This window comes from Xenopus laevis, chromosome 7L, assembly GCF_017654675.1.
Source record: "Xenopus laevis strain J_2021 chromosome 7L, Xenopus_laevis_v10.1, whole genome shotgun sequence".
Lineage (NCBI taxonomy): Eukaryota > Metazoa > Chordata > Amphibia > Anura > Pipidae > Xenopus > Xenopus laevis.
In genome coordinates this window covers 16,854,013-16,879,152 of record NC_054383.1, presented here as the reverse complement: position 1 = coordinate 16,879,152, position 25,140 = coordinate 16,854,013, and the positions used below count along the sequence as shown (strand labels likewise).

The 25,140-nt window shown below is 39.7% G+C and overlaps 2 pseudogenes; both read left to right on the top strand.

Annotated features, from left to right (window-relative positions):
* The first annotated feature begins 22,631 nt into the window (after positions 1 to 22,631).
* LOC121395828 lies at positions 22,632 to 22,867 on the top strand (annotated as a pseudogene).
* A 441-nt stretch (positions 22,868 to 23,308) lies between these two features.
* On the top strand, positions 23,309 to 23,433 carry LOC121395827 (annotated as a pseudogene).
* The last annotated feature ends 1,707 nt before the right edge of the window (positions 23,434 to 25,140 follow it).

The following is a 25,140-nucleotide window of genomic DNA, read 5'->3' as shown; positions in this document are numbered from 1 at the left end:
TTTCCTGGTATCTCAGTGGGCTAGTCCAACACTGATTGGGCTCTCATAGGGTCTTCAGGCTGTGTTATAACTCTCAAGACATTCATTCTCACAAAGAGATTTGGGTTCCAGTGGTTCTTGACAAGGAAGAGTAGACTTATTGATGTAATAATGAAGAAAGGTACAATACTTCCTTTGTAGTTTGTAATGGATATTATTCACTTCACAGGTGTCTGGTCCTAGTGAACCAAATTGCTCAAAAGATGCTCTAAGAGATTACACTAAGGGGGTTATTTACTATACACAAATTAATCTCAATTAACTCCCATCCTTGAATTTAACTCATTTATCAGTAATTCTTCTTGAAAAAGTCTGTGCGCAAAAACGTTGCGACAAATTTGTGCGTCAATTCGAATCATATCACTTTTTTTGAATTGAAGCTCTGAAGACTTGACCTCATAGAATTGTCTCAGCGAAAACACAACATTATCGGACGAAAACCAACATCTGCCACTGACTTCTACATGACCTCGATAGGTTTGAGATGGAGTATTTTTGGATTTGGCGGCTTTAGGGTATGATAAATCTCTAAAAATTCTAATTTTTTTCCTCTAAAAATTTGAGTTTTACCCTTTTAAAAACTCGTCCAGAAAAATTTGAGGTTCAATAAATAGCCCCCTATGAGTTCACTGAGTCCTACCTACTCAAGTCCCTACATCCTTTATCCATTAAGAATCCTCAGTTGAGCTCAAAGCTGCTCTTGGTTGCTCCCATTGTCTATCCTCATACAGTGTTCTGTTACAGGAGCTACCTCCCACTGTCTTATCCTCAGTCTGATGATATCGTAAGGATAAACCTCAGGCATAATCTTCTTACTGAGACCTCCTTCTTCAGGTTTTCCAGCAGCATCCATCTTTACCTTAAAGAGGAACTGTTGTGAAAATGAAAATTTAATATAAGCTTCAGCATACTGAAATAAGAACCTTTCTAAATAAAATCAATTACAAATTCTGTATCATTTCTGAAATAATCAAGTTTATATTCACTATTCCTCTCTCAGCATCTGTTTCTCTTCATTCTGTCTTCATGCAGGAGTTGGGTGTCAGATATTCATTGAGAGTTAGATCCAATATATCTTATAGGGGGGCTCCTTTTGCCTAGAAGATGTATTAGAGCTCACTCTATTAAAATCACCAGACATCACGTCTCTCTACATGCAGAATTTGTACATAAGACAGTTATTTTATTAGATTTTGTTTGTTTGTACTGGAATCAGTTATTTGAGTGAGCTCTAATTGTATTTAGACTGTACTTTAAAACTTCAACTTTGACTATTCGCCATCTAAAACTTGAATTGTTGTTTTAGCCATTTGGAGTCAATTGGTGGATTTTGAAAAATCAAAGTTTTTTTTTTGCAAAAACTTTGAATTTAATTCGATTGAGTACTATGTTACTTCGATTCGTATGGTTCGAACGAAAAAGGCCTATTCACCCGAAAAAAAAATTACGATTTTTTTAATAAATTTCGGTTGGTCTTTTTTATTCGAATTTAGAAGTTTTTTTTATTCGAAATTCATCCCTTGATAAATCCGCCCCCAAGTTATTTCACTTTTTATTCTACAGCTCTCCAGTTTCAGCAATTTCAGCAATCTGGTTGCAAAGGTCCAGGTTACCCTAGCGACTATGCACTGATATAAATAAGAAACAGGGTTATTAATGGTAGAGGGTCTGAATAGAAAGCCGAGTAATAAAAACAATACATTTGTAGCCTTACAGAGCATTTGTTTTTTAGATGGGGTCAGTGACCCCCATTTGAAAACTGGAAAGAGTCAGAAGAAGAAGTCAAAGAATTAAAAAATAAAAATTAAATAAAATAATGAAGACCAATTTAAAAGTTGCTCAGAATTATATATCCTGTTCATACTATATATTCTATGTATACTATATATTTTATAACATATTAAAAGTTAACGTAAAGGTGAACCAGCTTTTTAATTTATTTTAAAGCCTCCTTTTTGGAGCCTCTCAGAATAACTGCACGTTTATGCAGAATATTTTTCCCAGTGGATATTAAGGGAAAACACAAGTAATGCAAAAACGGATAAAAGGAAAAAAAATATATTGTTACATCTATATTGCGTCTTTTTTTTTAACTTTCTCAGCAGCCGTAGCCACTTTCCAGAAAAAAGAAGCATTTTGCTAATGGATAAGAACACATCTAGACTACTGATATATCCCATGGGCCCAGTGCAGCATTTGTAGGGATTTTTTCCTCAAGCAGTTGCAGGAATGGAAGAGAAGGAAACAGAGAAAGGTTGCTAATGTTTAACCCTTTGCTACCATATGCTGTAGAATGAAATAAAGTGCATGATTAATAGGGTATTTCGGACCCGAGCAACCATATTTCTGAAACAGCTTCTGAATAAAAAGCTAAATAACTCAAAAAGTTCAAATAATAAAAAACGAGGACCAATTGCAAATTGTCTCAGAATATCACTCTCTACATCATACTAAAAGTTAACTAAAAGCTGAAGAATCCCTTTAATCCTTATTGGAAGCAAACCCAGCCTATTGGGTTTATTTAAAGGGATATTGTCATGGGAAAACATGTTTTTTTTCAAAACACATCAGTTATTGATGCAGCTCCAGCAGAATTCTGCACTGAAATCCATTTTTCAAAATAGCATTTTTTTATATTTAATTTTGAAATTTAACATGGGGCTAGACATATTGTCAGTTTCCCAGCTGCCCCCAGTCATGTGACTTGTGCTCTGATAAACTTCAGTCACTCTTTACTGCTGTACTGCAAGTTGTAGTGATATCACCCCCCTCCCTCAGCAGCCTAACAACAGAACAATGGGAAGGTAACCAGATAGCAGCTCCCTAACACAAGATAACAGCTGCCTGATAGATCTAAGAACAACACTCAATAGTAAAAGCCAAGTCTCACTGAGACACATTCAGTTACATTAAGTAGGAGAAATAACAGCCTGCCAGAAATCAGTTCCATCCTAAAGTGCAGGCACAAGTCAAATGACTGGGGGCAGCTGGGACATTGACAATATGTCTAGCCCCATGTCAGATTTCAAAATTGAATGTAAAAAAAATCACCGGAAAAATTAAACCTTCCCAATTGTGGCCAGATATCGATTAGGAAGACCCATTGGAAGCCCCCATACACGGGCAGATTAAGTCTAAAGGACCATTATCGGCATCTTTAATCTGCCCGTCTATGGCCACCTTAAATTACAGAAAGATCCATCATCTGGAAAACCCCAGGTCCCGAGCATTCTGAATAACAGGTCCCATACCTGTATTGTCAGGTACAGCCCTACTAAACTCAAATTACCAAAATCAAATAGAAACATAATTAACACAAATGGGAGCACAACTTGAATTAGAAACACTTTGTAGTTATGTATAATGTATGTGTATATATATATATATATATATATATATATATATATATATATATATATACAGGTATAGGATCCCTTATCCGGAAACCTGATATCCAGAAAGCTCCGAATTACGGAATGGCTGTCTCCCATAGACTCTATTTTATCCAAATAATCCAAAGTTTGAAAAATTATTTCCTTTTTCTCTGTAATAATAAAACAGTAGCTTGTACTTGATCCCAACTAAGATATAATTAATCCTTATTGGAAGCAAAACCAGCCTATTAGCTTTATTTGATGTTTAAATTCATTTCTAGTAGACTTAAGGCATGCAGACCCAAATTACGGAAAGATCCGCTATCCGGAAAGCCCCAGGTCCCAAGCATTCTGGATAACAGGTCCCATACCTGTATATATATATTATGGTATTAATCTTTCCATGGGGGAAATCAGATTGGCACTATTTTCATTCCAAGTCTTACAATTTACAATACTGGATGCTGCTATTAATAATGCATTGAATCTTTGTTTATTTCCGGGACGGTTACAAGCAGTGGCTTAGCATCAGAAATATGTAAGTTTTGTTTCCCCCGGTGAATATATGTTTTCTAATCCCTAATATAAACATATACTAACCCTGGACGCACCACTGATATGAGATGCTACCGGCAATGAAATGTCAAACAAACTATACGACATAGAAATGAAATGACACTCTGCATTATTCATCGTTCCCTTTGTCTTTTATTCCAGTTTGACAGATGTTCAGCTCATTTCCTGAAATACAAAATGTTATAGAAATGCGCAACAATGTAAAGGGGAGACAAATCCGGAGTAGCGATGGGCGAATTTCTCCCCTTTTGCTTCGACAAAAAATGAGTGAATTCCACACGAAATTCACGAAATGCGAATTTTGACACCCGTGTCAATTTCTTTTTTTCCGACGCCGGCAATGATTCCGACGGCAGTGACAATTTGATGAGAATCGCTGGCGAATTTTCGTAGCAATTTCATGAATTTATGTGCCTGCGGCGAAACGCAGAAATTCGCCTGCCTAATAAGTTCGCCCATCACTATTATGGAGCAGCAAAATAGAATTCAACTATTCAAAATGCACAGGGGACATAACAATGACACTCCAGCTAAATGAGTCCAGCTTAATCATGCCTATGATTAAGGGAGTAAGAGCCCCAAACGCGTCAGGTTTAAATCCTCTTGCCTGTTTTTAAAGTGAAACCAATAAAGATTATTATTTTAAGTTACTTTTATTGGAGTAAGCACCGCTGTCCCAATTTTGAGGAGTACACAGTGTTGTAACTAGATGTTACTTGGCCCCCAGCATATCCAGAGGTTGTCCTATTTTACCAATATATGTTGAAATTGCCCATTATTTGGGCCTCATGGGGCCCCCTATACCTCCTGGGCCCCCCTGCAGCCGCAGGGTCTGCTTCCTGGGTAATGCTTGAGGATAGTTCAGCTTCTCCGAATGTGAAAGGCGAGCTGGGAGTGGCTAACTTTTGTCCTGCGTATTCATTCAAATAAAGAACATTCGTAGTATTTTACATTCAGATTAGTAAACGCTTGTGAGCAGTGACCTCCAATCCTATATATATTCTATATTTATTATAAATAACAGTAAAGACGGGCGATGTAAGAACTGCAGATTTTATTAGGCAAATAATAGACAAAGCCTTACGCGTTTCGTGCACTTAGGCACTTAATCATAGACTCCTGTAGACTGTTGAAAAACTAATTGATGATGGGTCCCTATTGGTGACTGCACTTGTACAGGTATGGGATCTGTTATCCAGAATGCTTGGGAGTTTCCAGATAAGGGATCTTTCCGTAATTTGGATCTTCATGTCTTGTCTACTAAAAAATCATGTAAACTTTAAATAAGCTCAATAGGCTGGTTTTGCTTCCAATAAGGATTACGTATATCTTAGTTGGGATCAAGTACAAGTTACCTGTTTTATTATTACAGAGAAAAAGGAAATCACTTTAAAGATTTTGGATTATTTGATTACAATGGAGTTTATGGGAGACGGTCTTTCCGTAATTCTGAAATTTTTAGATAATGAAATTTCTAGATACCTGTACATGTTTGCACCTATGTTTGTAAATTAGTCCTAATATGTCATTACTAAAGAAATTTGCAAAACTTTGGGAAAATTTCCAAAATGCATTGATATCAATCAGAATTTTTATTTCACCAAATGCATTGGAGTCAATGGCAGTTTTTTTTCTCTTGTTTTTCTCGTGACTTTAACACATCAAAGTCAATGGGAATGTTTTTTCTCATTGTCTCAGTGTTATTTCATTATCATATTTTTTCTTGTGCCAAATGCATTGAAGTCAAGCCTGTTTTTTTTTCTTGCCAAAGAAACCAGATTTTTCTCCTGGCAAAACGAAACACATGATAAAATTCTAGCTCAAAAATGCAAAAATGTTTGCCACTTACAAAAATGCAAATTTTTCCAAAAATCTGTATCTGGAGAAAGAAAATGCTCATCCCTGCAATGTTGTGCTAAGGGCATGTCCAGCAATTCATACACGGACATCCTTTGGGAATAACAAATGTTTTGCTACATGGACTGAAGCAATGATGATTTTGTATGCAAATTTTGTCTCATTTCTTTTTACAGCTTGTCAACAGAGGTGAACAATTTCCAGATTCCAGAACATAACAAACTGTGTCTTAATGGCATTTGCAGCATTCAAGGCTTCAGTTAATCTCACTGATGTGCTCTGAGATCTCATGTCAACTTTAACTCAGGGGGCAGTATATAGGGTTTTTATTTAGATTCATCAATTTGCAGTTTAAACTGAAACTATTCAATGCTCAATTCCACCTGAGATGAAATTTATATAATTTCTAGAAGTTTATAGAGTTGTCTGTAAACATTTCGAATTAATTTTTTGATGTTTTAGTAAACATTCTGGAAAGAACTGCTACAATGACAGACTATACATAGTGATGGGAGAATAAATCCGCTAGACACAAATGCGGTTAATTTCCGGGTTTTGCCGCAAGCAAATTAATTCACAAATCTGCGACGACAATTCGCTGGAGAAAAATCTGTTGCGTCAAAAAAAATTGTCACGTATCAAAAGTGTCTCGCGCATAATAATTTTGTGCGTTGAAATTATTCAGACGCCCATTGACTTTAATACATTTGGACCAAATAGTCTCGCGTATAAAAATTGTATTTAGGGAATTTGTGGAGTAACAATAGTTTGCCTGAGCAAAAATTCACCTGGCGATAGGAGGCGAAACTTCATTAGCGATGTACTCTTTTGCTAGCGAATTGTCCTCGATGCCTGTTCGTAAATTGGCTACCTCCATGCGAATTGGATTTCTGGTGAATTTTCGCTTTAATGCGTTGAAATTATTCAGACGCCCATTGACTTTAATACATTTGGACCAAATAGTCGCACGTATAAAAATTGTCACTCGCGTCATAAATTGTCACGTGTCAAAATAATTTTGATGCCCATTGACTTAAATGCGTTTCGTAAATTTTTAGCAGTTTCGCAAATTTCGCGATTAAACGGCACAGATTCGCTAATTATTAGGGATGCACTGAATCCACTATTTTGGATCCAGCCGAATCCATTGCAAAAGATTCGGCCAAAGACCGAACCAAATCTGAATCCTAATTTGCATATGTAAATTAGGGGTGGGAAAGGGAAAACATTTTTACTTCCTTGTTTTGTGACAAAAAGTCACATGATTTCCCTCCCTGCCCCTAATTTGCATATGCAAATTAGGATTCGGGTTCTGCCAGGCATTCGGATTCAGCCGAATCCGAATCCTACAGAAAAAGGCCAATCCTGGCTGAATCCCGAACCGAATCCTGGATTCGGTGCATCCCTACTGACTATACAGTATCCATGGTAAAATCTATTGGTAGCAAAACTGTATTTGTTATTAAACTACACTTTCTCTGCATGCCATGAATTTTTTGTCCTGAAATGTGTGACAGCACCATGCATAACAATTCAAATCCTAGCTGGAGGCATTTTAACAATGCTTTTAGATGATCAATGTCATTAAAAAAGATTAGAAACAATGACACATCACAGAATCGCTCAAAACTTACTCCTGTCAATGTAAATATGTCATAAGTCACAATGAGAACCAGGAGAGTCACAGATACATAGGAACTTCGAATGAGGAGACATGTGGTCATCTAATCTGCATTAAGGCTTTAGCAAATGCAAAGTTTCATTCCTACTTTGCTGTCTTTAGGTTCATAAAGACCATGGGGCAAATTCACTAAAGGGTGAATTTTCCTGCGAAATCTCCGCCACACTCTGCACCAATTTGTCAGATGTAAATTCACAGCGCTTATGCTAATTCACTAAAATGCGACGTTGCATCACGGCAGTCGAACGCTGGCGAAGTTTCACTTGCGTTAATTCATCAGCGCGAGCATTTCATAGGGAACTTACGCTAACATTCGTTGCTGCCCATCGAAACTTCGTTAGTACACTTACGCTTAGGTCAATTTAAATAGGGCGGGTACATAAAGGTTATATATACGTCTTTATTAGAGATGTTGGTGCAAATGCTTGGTGGCCACTTATTATTAAAAATGTCCAAGGAAGCAAAATAAAGACAAAAGAGATCCTCTAATGCTCTAAGACAGTGATCCCCAACCAGTAGCTCGCGAGCAACATGTTACTCTCCAACCCCTTGGATGTTGCTCCCAGTGGCCTCAAAGCAGGTGATTATTTTTGAATTCCAGACTTGGAGGCAAGTTTTGGTTGTATAAAAACCAGTGTATTGCCAAACAGAGCCTCCATTTAGGTTGATAATCCACATAGGGGCTACCAAATGGCCAATCACAGCACTTATTTGGCACCCCAAGAACATTTTTCATGCTAGTGTTGCTCCCCAACTGCTTTTACGTCTGAATGTTACTCAAATGTTCAAAAGGTTGGGGATCCCTGCTCTAAGACATCCTAAAACAAATGTAGCATGAACCTCAAATGGTAAAAAAAAATGTTAAAACAAACATTTTTAATAGTAACAACTTTTAAAGACAATCCCTCTTTAAAACAGGAAAACATGCCAGCGTTTTTTTAAAAATTTTATGACTTTTCGGCATATGGGATATGATGTCACTGACATAAGATTGAGGAGGATGTAGCTTCATCTTATCAGTTCACCAGGTCTAAGCTGGCATAGGAAACTCTGGCGAAAGAGGTAACGTTCTTTATAATTCGCAATTTAGGGAATTTGTGGAGTAACGATAATTTGCCTGAGTGAAAAATTCACCTGGCGATAGGAGGCGAATCTTCATTAGTGATGTACTCTTTCGCTAGCGAATTGTCCTCGATGCCGGTTCGTAAATTGGCTACCTTCCTGCGGATTGGATTTCTGGTAAATTTTCGCTAGTGATGGCCCTTTGGTAAATCTGCCCCCACAACTTCTTTGTCTTGATTGCAAACCAAAAAAATTTTTCTTTTTCAAAACATGCTTGAGCAGGTTGGACGACTGATCCAAAATTTGATGCATAGTTCTAGGTGTTGTAGAATTCAACTGTAAAATTCTTACAATATGTTACTACACCCCCATTTAAACAAATCTGGGGTCAGGCCTCTGGTCAATGCCGGCCTTGCCATCAGGTGGCCCATTTGCAACATATATTCTGGGATTATCCCAAGATCTGCCCCTACTGCTCACTGAGGTCAGAAGAACCAGTGATGTCGCTATGGATTTTACTATATCAGATGCTCCCACAATTTATTGTTCCATCTTAATAAACCTGGTTCAACTTTATTCTTTACAGCTGGACCACAATTAAGAATAATATTATTGGAAATATTTTGATTACCATTTCAATTAAACTAAAATAAACTAAACAAAATACATCCATTGATTTAAGGAACTTCCTACAAACTAGAGAACAGTTTACACATTTTTTAGTCAAATTGACACACTGATCTAATTTAATCCCTTGAACTCATAAACTACCTTCCTACTCTTTTTTATCATCCACCCTTCATCTTCTCCTATACCTCCCTTATTCTTCTGTTCCTACCACAAATTTTACAAGGAGCATCCTATGTAGAAAGGCGCTTGAAGTTCGGAGCAGCAACACCAGAGCAGTGTAATGATTACCTGGGAGGAGGAGCTAAAGATGTGAGGGGCATCTCATGCGCCACACCAAAAGCACAGCAACACCCTGAAGCGGAACAGAGCTGAGTACTATGAGGGTAAGCAAAAGAGCGTAACAAGCCAAGGTCTGGGGCAAGCAGTGTTCAAGCAGAGTGGTAGGACAGGCCGAGGTCAGTTCAGGCGGAATTCAAGCAGAGTAATAATATGGGTATAATGAATCTGGACATAATGCCGTTGGCCATAATGACGCTGGATGTAATGACGTTGTGCATGCTGATGTCCATGTTGGAACATACATCGACCCACAACTTGGTGCGGACATGCGCCTAGATGTCCATGCTACCGATTGTTGTCCCTGTTGGCCAGGATCCTGCCGGTAAGTCTTACAAGTCAAAACATCCATAGCTATTGATTGCCCAAAATGAGTCTGGTTCTCATGGTGCTTTTTAACGTTTTTAATATATCAATAAATGGACATTTGTGTGTTTTAATCCTACACTTCAAGAAGAAATTTAACAGTATCATTTAGCATTTATGTCTGGCTCATTCATTAAGCCTGTAGCTAGAGGTGCCCACTGGGCGCACTCAGTTAAGGTGGCCATACACGGGCCGATAAAAGCTGCCGACAGACCGTGTCGGCAGCTTATTGGCCCGTGTATGGGGGCCCCCGACGGGCTTCCCCGATCGAGATCTGGGCTTCCCCGATCGGATGGGTTTAAAAACCCCGTCGGATCGCGGCCGCATCTGTTAGTTGATGCGGTCCCACGATCCGACCGTCCGTTTGTGAATGCTAGGATCCGATCGTTGGGCCCTAGGGCCCACGATCGGATCTGCCCGATATTGCCCACCTCAAGGTGGGCATATCGGAGGGAGATCCGCTCGTTTGGCGACATCGCCAAACGAGCGGATCTATCCGTGTATGGCCACCTTTAGTCAAAAGCGTGATGTCAAGTTCAAAGGCGATGTATATAAAAGTCAAATGATCAGCCCGTTCCTTATGAAGAGGGGAAAGTAAATTTGCATCACTTTTTTTCCTACTACATATGTATGAATGTTATTATGAGACATTTCTGCATTTTGAACCGAGGAAAACAAGGCAAAGTCTTTGAGATCTACTGGACTGCATCTATACAGCTTCTATAACAGAACCCTGAGCAAGGTAGGGGCTCATGCAAATCTCTTGGCCCATAGGCCTCCACTTGGATAGTTTTGCTTTAGACATTGCCATTTTATCCAGATAACCAACACTACTGCATTAGCTAGATTGTAAAATCTTGGCAGATCCACCATCTAACAAAAGTATTTATGGTGTTTGGAATACTTGCAAAACCATAAATGTTCCTTTGCTTCTCCGGTTTAAACCCATAGGAGATGCTCAACAAAGAGTTCCCATGTTTATGTTCCATCTATAATAAAAAGGTCTGGAATGTGGGAACAATCTGTATACCCTAGAGGGGAGCAACTTTACAAGGGAGGCTCAAGCAACATTCAACATCGCTTGTGTTTTGATGATCTTGTTACAGTTCTGCCATTTTGCAGTTAGTATGGATTTTGCTCCGAATTTAATGTCTATGATTTGTTTAATAGAAAGAGTGGCTTGAGTTTGGGTGGGTATATTCCACGTTCACTGTCTCTGGATGGGCTTTAAGCAATAAATTGGCAAAATGGTGATGTATTACTCTGAAGAATTCAGTCTCAGGAAATATTAGCTTTCTTTCCAGATGCCTGAGGCTAAACAGAATAGAAAATTTTATCATGCTTTACAAAAAAAAAGTATATTTTAGAAGTTGATTTCCATTGATCTCTTTTTGTTTTAAATATTACTATTTTAACTGCAGCACTAATCAGAACTGGCGAAAGTGCTTCTTTTCTGCCTATGACTCAGTAGGTTCAGGTGTTCAATAACTCATATCATGTAATATTATGATCCTATCATATGGTTTTCCACATGAGTACCCGTTGGCACTCCCGTCTCCGGTGGCGTCGCATCCAACATGGTGGTGCCCATGACCCACGTGGGCCGACGCCTTGACACCAGAGAGATGACGCCACGCGCCTGGCATGAAATTTGAAAATAAAAGGACTTTCAGGTCACGAGTTCAATGCCTGATTATAGGAATTGCTGAATCAGTTCTTGGGTTTCCTAAATTCCTAATTTACGGAATTCCTAATTTCCTGACCCTCTGCTAGAGCCTGATTCTGATTCTTGCTACCTACCTTATTGAACCCTTGCCTGAACTTGACTACGCTTACCGCCGACCCCTTTAGATACCGCATACTTGGACTTTAACCCCTAAGCTTCCTCCTTGGTCCGGACTTCTCTGCTAGGAGCCAATAAGCCCTGACTGTCGCTGAGAAATGCCTCTAACAACTTTATATGTTTTTTTATTTTCCCGGTTCAATTAAAGGGTTTTTTCACCTTTAAACGAACTTTTACTATGATGTCGAGAGTGATATTCTGAGACAATTTACTATTGGTCTTCAATTTATTTTTTTGTGGTTTTGGAGTTATTTTGAATAATTTATATTCAGCAGTTTGCAATTTCAGTAATCTAGTTGCTAGGGTCCAAATGACCAAAAAAAAGTCACAAGCTTTGTCGCTATTTTTTTTGGAGTGTGTTTTTTTTTCCTGCAACCTTGAATATTAGTAAATTGCCCCCCCCCCATATTCCGATAACAAGGAATATGTTATCGTTGCCTTATACAATAAGCAAAGCACATTATCCCATAGGCACTTCTTGCTGGAATTATGTTAACAGAGGTGCACAGAAACTGTCGGCTTGCCATTGCACATTACAGTCTGCTGAAAAGTGTAATTATCCATCCCATCCCTCTAACAATTTCATGTCATCCTTTCTATGGAAATCAGGTTCAGGCTGTCAGACGGGGTTCCTGCAGCTGGCGGATTACTGAGCATTCTGGGCGATGGAGTTAACAAGCTATAACACAATGTACTCATTAATGTGGCCTTGCTTGAGCATGTCCTCCAATATATATTCTTCTCTTTGTCACTGTATTCCACAGACTTCTAACTTACTCAGAATGTTGTCGTTTCATTGCTTGCCCTCTACCTGACACAAAAAGATGTGTAATATATTCAGAGCATTTCGGTTTCCTTTCACGCTCTGCTTTTTGTCTCTCAGCGTTTAGGCAGCAGCGTCCAGACCGTTTCTATTCAATGCTATTCAATGAGACTCATGGCAGCCACACAACCTTATTCTCCTCATTCACGTTATTCTTATTACAAGTGAAACTTCAAGTGCTCTTCTCCTGTTTTTATTATTAAGCATTTTTTTTTATATTCAAGATTATAACTAGCTCCTCTATCTCTGCCCTTCTCACCCTGTTCAGACACTAAGAGGCACTAAAGATATTGCTGAAAAATAATTCACAAAATCTAATTTATAGCCAATGGTTTTCTTGTTGACATTTGAAGGGCCACATGTTACCCATTACTGACTATTCTTCTAAGACTATCATCTACAGAACTAATGCTTATTTATAGATGTTCCCCAATAAGATTGTTGTCTTATTTCTCTGTCAAATAAGCTCTAGCTGGTCAAATACAGCAGGATCCACTTTGTTGGCAAGATCACAAAACAGGTAGATCTGGGTCCAATTTTTTCCATCCATGTTCTTGGCCGTAGGGCCAACAATTAGATTATACATTTGGGACTTCTAAGGTTGCCACCTTTTTTCCTAATTCAAATCTGGATAAAGGGGGAGGGTTCTGACATCAATGGAAGGGTTGGTGAAATCACGGGGTGGTCCAGTGATGTTTATGGGCATCTGGGGGTAGAATGTTCCATTGGGGTGGTGCTATGATATCATGTGTCATTTTGATATCATGTGGGGAGATTGTATGCCAAAAACTGGATGGGAGTTTTGAACTGGACAGTCTCTTCAAAGACTGAGCTGTCCGGTTCAAAACCAGACAGGTGCAACCCTAGTATCTACAGAGATCCACTGGACAATGGGTGAATCAACGCCCTGATACGCCCCTCATTAGTGATGGACAGATAAATTTGGCAGGTGCGAATTCACGTCAAATTTTCGTGTTTTGCCGACAGCGAAGAATTTGAGAAACTGCAGCAAAAATTCACCGGCAAAAAATCCGCCATGTCAAAAAAAAAAAATGGCGCACGCCAAAATTATTCAGACGCTCTTTGACTTTAATGCATTTAGACAACATAGTTGCGCATATAAAAATTGTTGCTCTCGTGAAAATTGATGCGCGTCAGAATTATTTTGAAGCCCATTGACTTCAATGCGTTTCGTGAATTTTTCACCGTTTCTCGGTGAAGCAAAATGCCACAGATTCGACCATCACTACTCCTCATCTAATGGGAATTTCAAACCTGTCTGATTGATGTCTGGAAAATTTTCTGCCTGTTGGTGGGCCTCATAACCCTGATAGGTTGACAACTAAGGCCCGAGTTAGTAAGTTTGTCAGGTATAGTCACTTTAAACCTGACACAAGCGCTTAGATATGATTAAGTGCCCTACAGTGGTACACATTTAATAATGTTAGAGATTGGATGGGAAAAAAACAACAAAATGCAAGCGACTTTTCATGATTTTTCTACCTCAAATGCTAGCTTATTTAAGACCAAATAGCCAAAGTTTGTATTTTTTTGTGGAAAAAAAGGTTGCACACCAGCGAGAATCACATAATTCCATTAATTTTTAATGAGGCTGAAAAATCTAAATCTTTTAATAAACTGAGAAAAATCAATGAATAAATTAAATTGCTTGAGGCTATTCCCGCTGACAAGGGCAAATAAGGTTTTGAGCTGTATGTACAGTTTTGGTCTCCATCACTCAAACAGGACATTATTGTATTAGAGAGGGTACAGAGAAGGGCAATTAAGCTGGTAAATGGTATTGAGAATCTTAGCTATGAGGAAAGACTGGCCAAATTGGGGATGTTCATGCTGGAGAATAGGCGCTTAAGGGGTGATATGATGACTATGTATAAATATATAAGGGGATCATATAATAATCTCTCTAATTATTTATTTACCAGTAAGTCTTTCCAGCTGACACAAGGTCACCCATTCCGATTAGAAGAAAAGAGGTTCCACCTAAATATTGGGAAGGGGTTTGTTACAGTGAGAGCTGTGAAGATGTGGAATTGTCTCCCTGAATCAGTGGTACAGGCTGATACATTAGATAGCTTTAAGAAGGGGTTGGATGGTGTTTAGCAAGTGAGGGAATACAGGGTTATGGGAGATAGCTCATAGTACAAGTTGATCCAGGGACTAGTCTGATTGCCATCTTGGAGTCAGGAAGGAATTTTTTCCCCTCTGAGGCAACTTGGAGAGGCTTCAAATGGGTTTTTTTGCCTTCTTCTGGATCAACTGGTAGTTATAGAATTAAAAGGTTAAACTTGATGGACGTGTGTCTTTTTTTCAACCTAACTTACTATGTTTATAAAAACTCGCCAGCTTTCACTTGCTGAGTTTTTTTCTGGCAGCGTTTTTCTTCTTTAATAAATCCTGTCTATTCACAGTGTCAGAAAAAAAATCTTGCAGCTGTATTCGCATTTGTGTTTTTTTTTCCTTGCCGCTGCTACGCTCCCACCTAACAGGGACAAAGCAGAATAAAGAGAAAACGAATATAATAAAAAAATCGAGTCTGCGTTTTTCTCAACTTGATAAATAACCCCCTATATAAATTTCTTTTACTTTGCCTTAAAATTAGAGTTGTCCCTGCCTTTTCATTTTTCTCTAGAATTCTGCTTTGTCCTAGTTGGATGGAATTATAGCAGGGCACCCTCTGCTTCACCATAGTTCCCCTTTGATTTATGTTATGACACCTTTTGGGTCTTTCGCATATCTTTTTGATGCATTATTTAGCTACTCCATATTGTGCCTGCCATTTGTTATTCATGCTTATTTGCTGTGGGAAGACAAGCTATTTATGGTCCTTCTGAAGGCTTGTTAAAACCTACTATTGATCCTCTTTGTATTGGTATTTCTCTCCCTATGTTAATGTGATTCAGAACACTAAACATTATACCCACAGGGAGATAAAGAACAGTATTAAGATGATCAATAGTAGGTGTTATTAAATGGCCATTATGCAATTTATTTTCTTGCAGAGCTACAGTATGCTCAGTACCAGAATGTCTCTATGGAAATAAAACAGGAGGAAACTAAGGGGCTCATTTATTCATTTCCATAAATGGCAGAAAAAAAATAGCAATTGAATTTTTCAGGGTTTCTACCATGATTTCTAAATTCTGCATCTTAGCTACTTTTAGGAGACAGGATTTACAATTTTTTTTTGGCATTTTCTTTTGGAAAAAGTGCTGTGGTTTCAGGTCAAAGCAGATGCACCAATCAGGAAGCTGTATTATTTCTGAAACGCCAGTTGTCTTGAAGGGAACACCTTTTCATCGTTTACCTTAAAAAACAATTATCACTGTTTTTTTTATTTTACATTTCTACATTTCTGTAGTAAATCAGTTCCCTATAGTAAATTCAATGCTCTTCATTAGAAATGAAGAAATGTAAAATAAAAAAACACTGATAATTGTTTACGATGAAAAGGCGTTCCCTTCAAGACATCCGGCTTTAATACAGCTTCCTGATTGGTGCCTCTGCCCGAATAACAAATTAGATTATGCAGATTAGCCCTCTATCTAAAAATAAATGTATGGACACATGCCATCTGGTGATGGGCGAATAGGTGCAGTTTCCCCCGAAATTCGAGAAACGGCGAAAAATTCGCAAAACGCATTGAAGTCAATGGGTGTCAAAATAATTTTTTATAGGTGCAAATATTTTGTGCAAATGCATTAAAGTCAATGTGCGTCAGTTTTCATGTGCGCGACAATTTTTATGTGCACTGGATTTTTCACCGCCCAATTGTCAGCGCAGTTTCGTGAATTAATTCGCTTGCGGTAAAACACAGAAATTTGCTGCAAATTTGTGTCTGGCGAATTTATTCACTCATCACAAGTGCCATCTCCTTGCTTGGTCACACTTCCATTATACTTCACTGCAGTGGTCCCCAACCAGTGGTTCTCCAGCAACATGTTCCTCACCAACTTCATTGCACTTTGCCTGGTCTGAGCTGGCGAATAAAGTAAAGTTCAGTAAAATCCGCATCTTACTGAATTTGCATAGTTACGTCCATTCTCCAGAGCGAAAATTCGCCTGGCGTTAGAATGCAATGCAACTCTAGCGTCTATCTCCTTCGCTAGTGAAGTGACGCCTGTGCCTGTTAGGATATTGCCAAAGTTCCAAAATGACGTAAAATTTTCACTAGCGTTAGTCACTTCGCCCTTTAGGGAATCTTTCCCATAATGTTTCACACAATACTAGTCAATCATCAAAATGTTATCCCCTGACGCATTTCATATATATATAAAGCTGGATGCTCAACCCTCTATCAGCTGGTGTCATCCATTCCCAGCAGTTTGCCAAGCACCAACCAATTAGAGACATTTTATTGTGCAGTAATTATGCAGCTAGATATGTACAGATCTAATAAGAAGATGTCTTGAGGTTCTCATTACTTACATGTTTTCTACAGGTGCCAAGTTTGCACTTGGTTGACATTTCCAAAATGATTTCTCTAGTAACATGGCATTTTCACTGCTTATTGAGCTGAAGCCTCCCTATGTTTAATGTAATTTTATTATTTATTCAGCTTCAAATTAACACAGCCGCATGCGAAGCATAAATATTTATCGTTGTGAAAATATCAAGGAGATCAGATCTCATTCCGACGGATAACTTATTTTCCTTTGGTAACGTTGTCAATCCGTTGAGAGGTTTCCTTTATTCCATTGATTCTATTGTATAATTGTATTGTTATATTTGGAAAAGTGATGACTTTAACAGTATTATGCCTTGGCTGAGCCATCCATCATTAATGAATTCAATCCAAATAAAATGCTTAAAAATAGAAAATGACTAAGTTTAAACTGTAGAGCTCCAGCTCCCAGAATCCTCAACAATTGTGACATCACTTTCATATTATAAGGTACAATGAGTCAGACTTACATTACAGGTATGGGACCTGTCATCCAGCATGCTCACGACCTGGGGTTTCCGGATAATTGGTCTTTTCATAATTTGAATCTCCATACTTTGTGTACTAATATCATTGACACATTAAATAAACCCAATATGATTGTTTTGCCTCCAATAAGGAGTAATTATATCTTAGTTGGGATCAAGTACAAGCTACTGTTTTATTATTACAGAGAAAAAGGAAATCATTTATAAAAATTAGAATTATTAGCTTATAATGCAAAATAATCCATTATTTGGAGCTTTCTGGATAACGGGTTTTCAGATAACGGATTTCATATCTGTATTCAGTGACAGATTTCGCTACAGACTACCTAAAATAAATCATGAGCTGAGTTTTTACATGTAGCTAATAGTGATGGGCGAATAAATTTGCCTGGCGTGAATTTGGGCGAATTTCTGCGTTTCGCCGCGGGCAAATAAATTCACGAAACTTCAGCAAAAATTCACCGGTGTTAAAGAATTTGGGAAGCGTGTCTGAAAAGTTGCTTGCATCAGAATCGCATCGCGTCAACACTATTCGGACGCCCATTGACTTTGTCAGCGTCAAAATTGATGCTATCGACTTTTCGTACGCGCGTCCATAATTGAAGTGGATGTAAATTTTCGTGTTTATCGAATTTTTTGCCGTTTCGCGAATTTCAAAGGAAATTTGCAAATTTTTTGGCAAAGCAAAACGGGAGAAATTTGCCCATCACTAGTAGATAAATCTGTCCCAATGTACAATATCCCACATTTAAAAATGGATAAGGTTGTTAAATATCCACCTGATATCCTTTCAGCAGTTGCTGGTCTACAACACCTGCTATCCTGTGACCTGTGTATTGTAGACAGGAACACAAAAGATAAATATATATTTATGCATTTATGTATATATATACATTTATACAGAAAATCAGTTGGATATCTTACAACATTATTCGTTTCATTGGGGGGGGTATTAAACTTTGGGACCGATTTAGCTTTAACCAAAAATTCAGCTCATGATTTACTGGTATGGGACCTGTTATCCAGAGTGCTCAGGACCTGGGGTTTTCTGGATAAGGGATCTTTCCATAATTTGGATCCACATACTAAATCTGCTAAAAAATTATTTAAACATTAAGGGGGTTATTTTCTAAAACTCACATTTTATTTAATCTTCTTATTAAGCCAAGCTCAACCAAATTCCCATCCATGATTTTATCTTATTTATCAATAAAATAACTCAAATAAGTCGGGTCAGGAAAAGATGCCCGAATCACTAGTTTTTTTCGGGTTAACGCCCAAAAACCTTGAATTTTTAGATTATCAGATGAAACCCAGCACAGATCACCATATGTTCAAATTGTAATGTACATGACCTCGACAGGTTTAAGATGGCGGAGTTTTGGATTCTGACTTTTAAAAGCTTCTAAGTATAATAAATCTCGATTGAATTATTTGATTAAAGTGGACCTGTCATCCAGACACAAAAATCTGTATAATAAAAGTCCTTTTCAAATTAAACATGAAATCCAATTTCTATTTTTTATTAAAGCATTCATAGCTGTTGTAAGCTCATTTAAACATCTCAGCTGTCAATCAAATATTGTCTGCCCCTCCTCTATGCCAGTGGCATAGAGGCGGGGCAGACAATTGCTTTCACTTTCCATTCAGCACTTCTTAGATGTCACTGCTCTCCCCACATTCCCCCGTTCTCTTTACCGTTTAATTGTGTAGCCAGAGAATAGAAATGGACATTGGGTCCCCCATTCTGGTGCACAAACAAGATTCTGAGATGATGCAAGACTTGCCTTAATAACAGTGTCCACAAAATGGCTCCTGCCTCCTTGCTATAATTATGAATCCCCAGACTGAAGGAAACACGATTCAAATAATTTATATAGTGTAATTAACGTTCATTTTGCTTGACTAATGTGATAAAATAGGATTTGGAATTTTTTTTTTGGGTGACGGGTCCCCTTTAAAACTCTATGAGATATAGCCTTCCTTTGGAGCTTTCATGATACGGGTTTCTGGATAATTGAGCCCATACCTGTATTACTTTCAGCATATCTGCAAAGTGAAGCCTAATGAAAAAAGAATGTGTTTAATTTTCTCATGCCACACACACACAGCACTACCTAATCAACAAAAAATACAAGTTTTAACTCCCCCCATCCAGGGTGCTCAAACCAGACACAAAAAAGGTGCTGGAGTAGGCGGTGCAAGACCATTGGTTGCCTTTTGCAAGGCTCTGGTTGGCAGCCAGAAAAAGAAAAGACTCTCCAACCGCCTAATGGTAAGAGCACAGGAAGTGAAGCTTGATTAAGCATAGGTGCATGTGCATCTCCCCTGACTCAAAATGCAAGTCAGGGGCCACTCTCATGGGAGCACAGCAACCCAGCTTTCATCAAGTTTCTACTTGTCAGCCTAGTCCAGAGGACCAATGGTTTCTCCATTCTTCAGATAGAATCATTAGAACAGATACTCCTACTTGGTTTTGCTAGCCAGAGAACCAAGTGGTTCCAAAAGTACTACACTTGATCTTAGCCAACATGCAGAGAAGCAATAAGATACTACACACTTGATCTTAGCCAATAAGCTGAGAGACCAAACATGCAGCCCTTATAAATTCTCATAAGTACAATCTAATGGAATATGTTTTCTGAGAGAGTAGGACTTGGAGAGTAGTGAAATGGGAAACTGAACCTGGTTAGGGTGAGAAGGACTAAAAGGAGCCAAAGAGCCCTTCACTAGTAATTACATACAAAGTAAAGCCTTTTGAAATCAGAAAGTATTTACTTGTCTCATGCCATACACACAGTACTGCCTAGATACCAAAAATAAGAGTTTTAATTCTCCCATAAGGCATCATGGGTGGAGACATGCAAATCACTTTATGTCCCTTTAGCCAACTATGCATCCAGAACTGCTGGTTTAAAACACAGATACAGCCTAATGGTTCCAAGCCATATATCCAAACTTGCAGACAGCCTGTTTTGATCCTGTTAGATCTCATCAGTGCAAGATATTGGAACTCTCCAAGTATAACTCTCACAGAAGCCATTTTCCAATATCTTGCACTGATGAGATCTAACAGGATCAAAACAGGCTGTCTGCAAGTTTGGATATATGGAACTGAATCATAAGGCCCAGGATGGATATGAATGCGGCCCAGCTTGAACTTCCACCATTCCCGGAAACGTCACGCACAGAGAGCGTATGTACACGGTCACTAATTGTCTGCATGTGTGCTTCAAATTTTACATGGGGTGTGCGGTGTTTGGCTTCGAGCAGGAAAAGCAGTTAACAAGTGAGCATTCGGTTACTTACAAAGGCAGGTAAGCATTCTTCAGCGGTATCACCTGCTATGTTAGGGATATATGCAGTGCCTACATTTGTGAGCAACTTTTTTTGAACACACTAAGAGAACCAAAACTAAAATTAGAACCAAATTATCTGATGAGCACCTTGAGAATTCAATGAGAATTGCAACTACTTGCATTTAACCAGATATTGATACATTAGTTTCTCAAACACAATGTCAAAAATCCCACTAGATTTATGATACCCTCTATTCTTTTACTTTTACAAAAAAATAAATCAAAAGTTAGCGTTAGTGTTTGTGTGTATTTTGGGTGTGGCCCCAGAACATTTTTCTTCTTCCAATGTGACCCAGGGAAGCCAAAAGGTTGGACTCCCCTGCATTAGGCTGTATTTGTGCTATAAACCAGCGGTTCTGAATGCATAGTTGGCCAAAGGGACATAAAGGAGTGATTTGCATGTCTCCGCCCATAATGCCTATGGGAGAATTAAAACTCTTATTTTTGGTATCTAGGCAGTGCTGTGTGTAGGGCAAGAGATAAGTAAATACCTTCTGTCTTAAGAAGGCTTCACTTTGCATGTAATTGTTAGTGAAGAGCTTTTTGGCTCCTGTTAGTCCTTCTCACCCTAACCAGTTTCGGTTTCCCATTTCACTACTCTAAATCCTGCTTACTTAAAAGTCATGTTACAATATCATGTAAACATGAGATCAAGCACTGTCAAAAGCCTGCTTTGCTTCTTAGCCTTTTGACTAAAGTCAGGTACTTACCTTTGGAAACCCTTGGTTCTCTGGTTGGCATGATCAAAGAGTATCTGTTCTTATTCTCCTATGTAAAAAATGAAGAAACATTTGGTCCTTTGGAAGCTTGATGAAAGCTGTGCTCCTGTGTGGGAGATGCTTGATTTGCTTTTGAGTCTGGAGCAATGCATATGTACCTATGCCTAATCGTGCTTCACTTCCTTTGCCCCAACCATTAGGTGGGTGGGAAGTTTTTTCTTTTTCTGGCTGCCAGCTGGAGCCTTACTAAAGGCAAGCAGTGGCCTTGCACTGCACGCTCCAGCACATTTTCATGTTTGGTTTGAGCACCCTGAATGGGTGTCATAGTCCCTTTGGCTGGACCCCAGGCCATGACACGCCCTGGGGGAAGCTTCGGCAGAACCCAGGGTAGACAGGACTCCCCCTACACCACCATGCCCACCCAAGCGAATGTACACCCAGCTGCTCAAGCTGTTCTTTGGCCAAGCCTGGGACACTTGGGCAACAGAGCCCTTGCCTTCAGGTAGGACTCGGAAAGGATGTTTCAATATCATCAAAACAGGCTGTCATATTAGCATATTTTTTAATAATAATAATAATAATGATAAAAAAACAGGCTCTCTGCAAGTTTGGATATATGGCTCTAAACCAGTAGGCTGTATCTGCGCTATAAACCAGCAATTTTGATGTTAGCTGAAGGAACATAAAGTGATTTGCATGACTCCGCCCATGATGTCTTATGGGAGTATTAAAACTCATATTTTTGGTATCTAGGCAGTGCTGTGTGAATGGTGTGAGACAAGTAAATACCTTCTGATTTCAGAAGGCTTCACTTTGCATGTAATTGCTTGTGAAGGGCTTTTTGGCTCCTTTTATCCTTCTCACCCTAACCAGGTTCGGTTTCCCATTTCACTACTCTCCAAGTCCTGCCCACATACAAGCCATGTTCCAGTATTTTGCACTAATGATAATTAGCAAGATGGAAAGCTTGTATTGCTGCAATTTGGCTAAGATCAAGTGTAATATAAGATCAAGTGATCGCTTCTCGGCCTTTTGGCTAAGATCAAGTGTAGTACCTTTGGAACCACTTGGTCCTCTGGCTGGCAAAACCAAAGAGGAGTATCTGTTCTAATGATCCTATCTGAAGAACGGAGAAACCATTGGTCCTCTGGACTAGGCTGAGAAGCAGAAGCTTGATGAAAGCTGGGCCGCTGTGCTCCCATGAGGGTGGCCCCTGACTTGCATTTTGAGTCGGGGGAGATGCTCATGCACCCATGCTTAATCAAGCTTCACTTCCTTTGCCCTTGCCATTAGGTGGGCGGGAAGTCTTTTCTTTTTCTGGCTGCCACCCAGAGCCTTGCAAAAGGCAACCAATGGCCTTGCACCGCCCACTCCAGCACCCTTTTTGTGTCTGGTTTGAGCACCCTGGATGGGGTCACGGTCTTTTGGCTGGACTCGCAGGCCATGACACGCCCTGGGGGAAGCTTCGGCAGAACCCAGGGTTGACGGGACTCCCCCTAGCTTCGGCGAAGGGGAGTCCAAACGTCCCCAAACCCCTTCGGGGGGGCGGGGTGGTGGGCCCTCCCTAGCTTCGGCGAAGGGGGACCCACCCGTTCGAGCTGTTCGCTGGCGGTAGCTGGGAACAGCTTGGGCAACGGAGCCCATGCCTTCGGGTAGGACTCGGAAGGATGATTCAATATCATAAGATCAAGTGATCGCTTCTCGGCCTTTTGGCTAAGATCAAGTGTAGTACCTTTAAAACCACTTGGTTCTCTGGCTGGCAAGACCAAAGAGGAGTATCTGTTCTAATGATCCTATCTGAAGAACAGAGAAACCATTGATCCTCTGGACTAGGCTGACAAGCAGAAGCTTGATGAAAGCTGGGTTGCTGTGCTCCCATGAGGGTGGCCCCTGACTTGCCTTTGAGTCAGGGGAGATGCACATGCACATGCACCCATGCTTAATCAAGGCTTCACTTCCTTTGCCCTTAGGTGGGCGGGAAGTCTTTTCTTTTTCTGGCTGCCAACCAGAGCCTTGCAAAAGGCAACCAACGGCCTTGCACCGCCCACTCCAGCACCTTTTTTGTGTCTGGTTTGAGCACCCTGGATGGGGTCACGGTCTTTTGGCTGGACTCGCAGGCCATGACACGCCCTGGGGGAAGCTTCGGCAGAACCCAGGGTAGACGGGACTCTCCCTAGCTTCGGCGAAGGGGAGTCCAAACGTCCCCAAACCCCTTTGGGGGGGGCGGGGTGGTGGGCCCTCCCTAGCTTCGGTGAAGGGGGACCCACCTGTTCGAGCTGTTCGCTGGCGGTAGCTGGGAACAGCTTGGGCAACGGAGCCCATGCCTTCGGGTAGGACTCGGAAGGATGATTCAATATCATCTTTTTATGATGCTATGTGTGGAGGTGCTTGGCCTTTTGGCCACACAGATCACTGTCCACCTACACAGCCCTTTGTGTTTAGCTGCTTATGCAGCTTTGTCAGGGGCATAGGTGCAAAACACTTAAAGCTGTGTAGGTGGATTGTGGGGGAAAGCCCCTATCCTGTTCCAACGTAGCTAGGTAGAATTGGGCACTTTTGGAAATTGGTTACATAAGGGGTGGAGGACAAGGAAATCGCACTTTAGTGGAGACTATCTAGATACTAACACAGTGCCGAATAATTAAAGGTCACTGATTACCCCTTTAACGTCCATTTGTTTTTTATCTAAATGTTTTTTTAAGGCAATTGTCCTGCACTGCAGAATGGGGAAGTTGCAGTGAGTCTGGTTGTTGTGTGTGGAACAGTATAAGGTCATGGCCCTGACTTTTATTTTACTTCTGAACTATTAAAAGTTAAGTTTTATTTTGTCTATTAGTCAGTCGCAATAATGACTACCACCTGAACTGCATTAGAGTAGAAACCTGCATTCCTCCTTTTTTGGGCTGTAGCCCTTAAACTCTTGTTTTCTTTTTCTGTTGTGAATTTAAGTTTCAAACCTGCGGGTGAATACTGTGTGTGTTAATTGCTCTAAATATACCATTTACTGATGAAATCTAGCAAGATCAAAACAGGCTAAAGCGGCATAAAGTGATTTGCATGTCTCCGCCCATGATGCCTTATGGGAGAATTAAAACTCCTATTTTTGGTATCTAGGCAGTGCTGTGTGTATGGCATGAGACGAGTCAATACCTTCTGATTTCAAAAATCTTTACTTTGCATGTAATTACTAGTGAAGTGCTTTTTGGCTCCTTTTAGTCCTTCTCACCCTAACCAGGTTGAGTTTCCCATTTCGTTACTCTCCAGGTCCTACTCTCTCAGAAGGCAAGTTCCATTGTTCTGTACTGATGAGATATAACAAGAGAAAAGCAGGCTTCTTGGTCTTTTGGCTCAGATCAAGTGTAACACCTGATTTGTCAGAAGGTGGTGGCAGCCTCTTCTGATGGAAAAGGGAAAAAACTTGATTCTCTGGCCAAGAGGCTATAATCCTATGGAAGCTGTAGCTGTAGTGTTCTCTATAGGATGGTGCCTGACTCACCACTGGAGCCATGCACATTGCACTTCAGT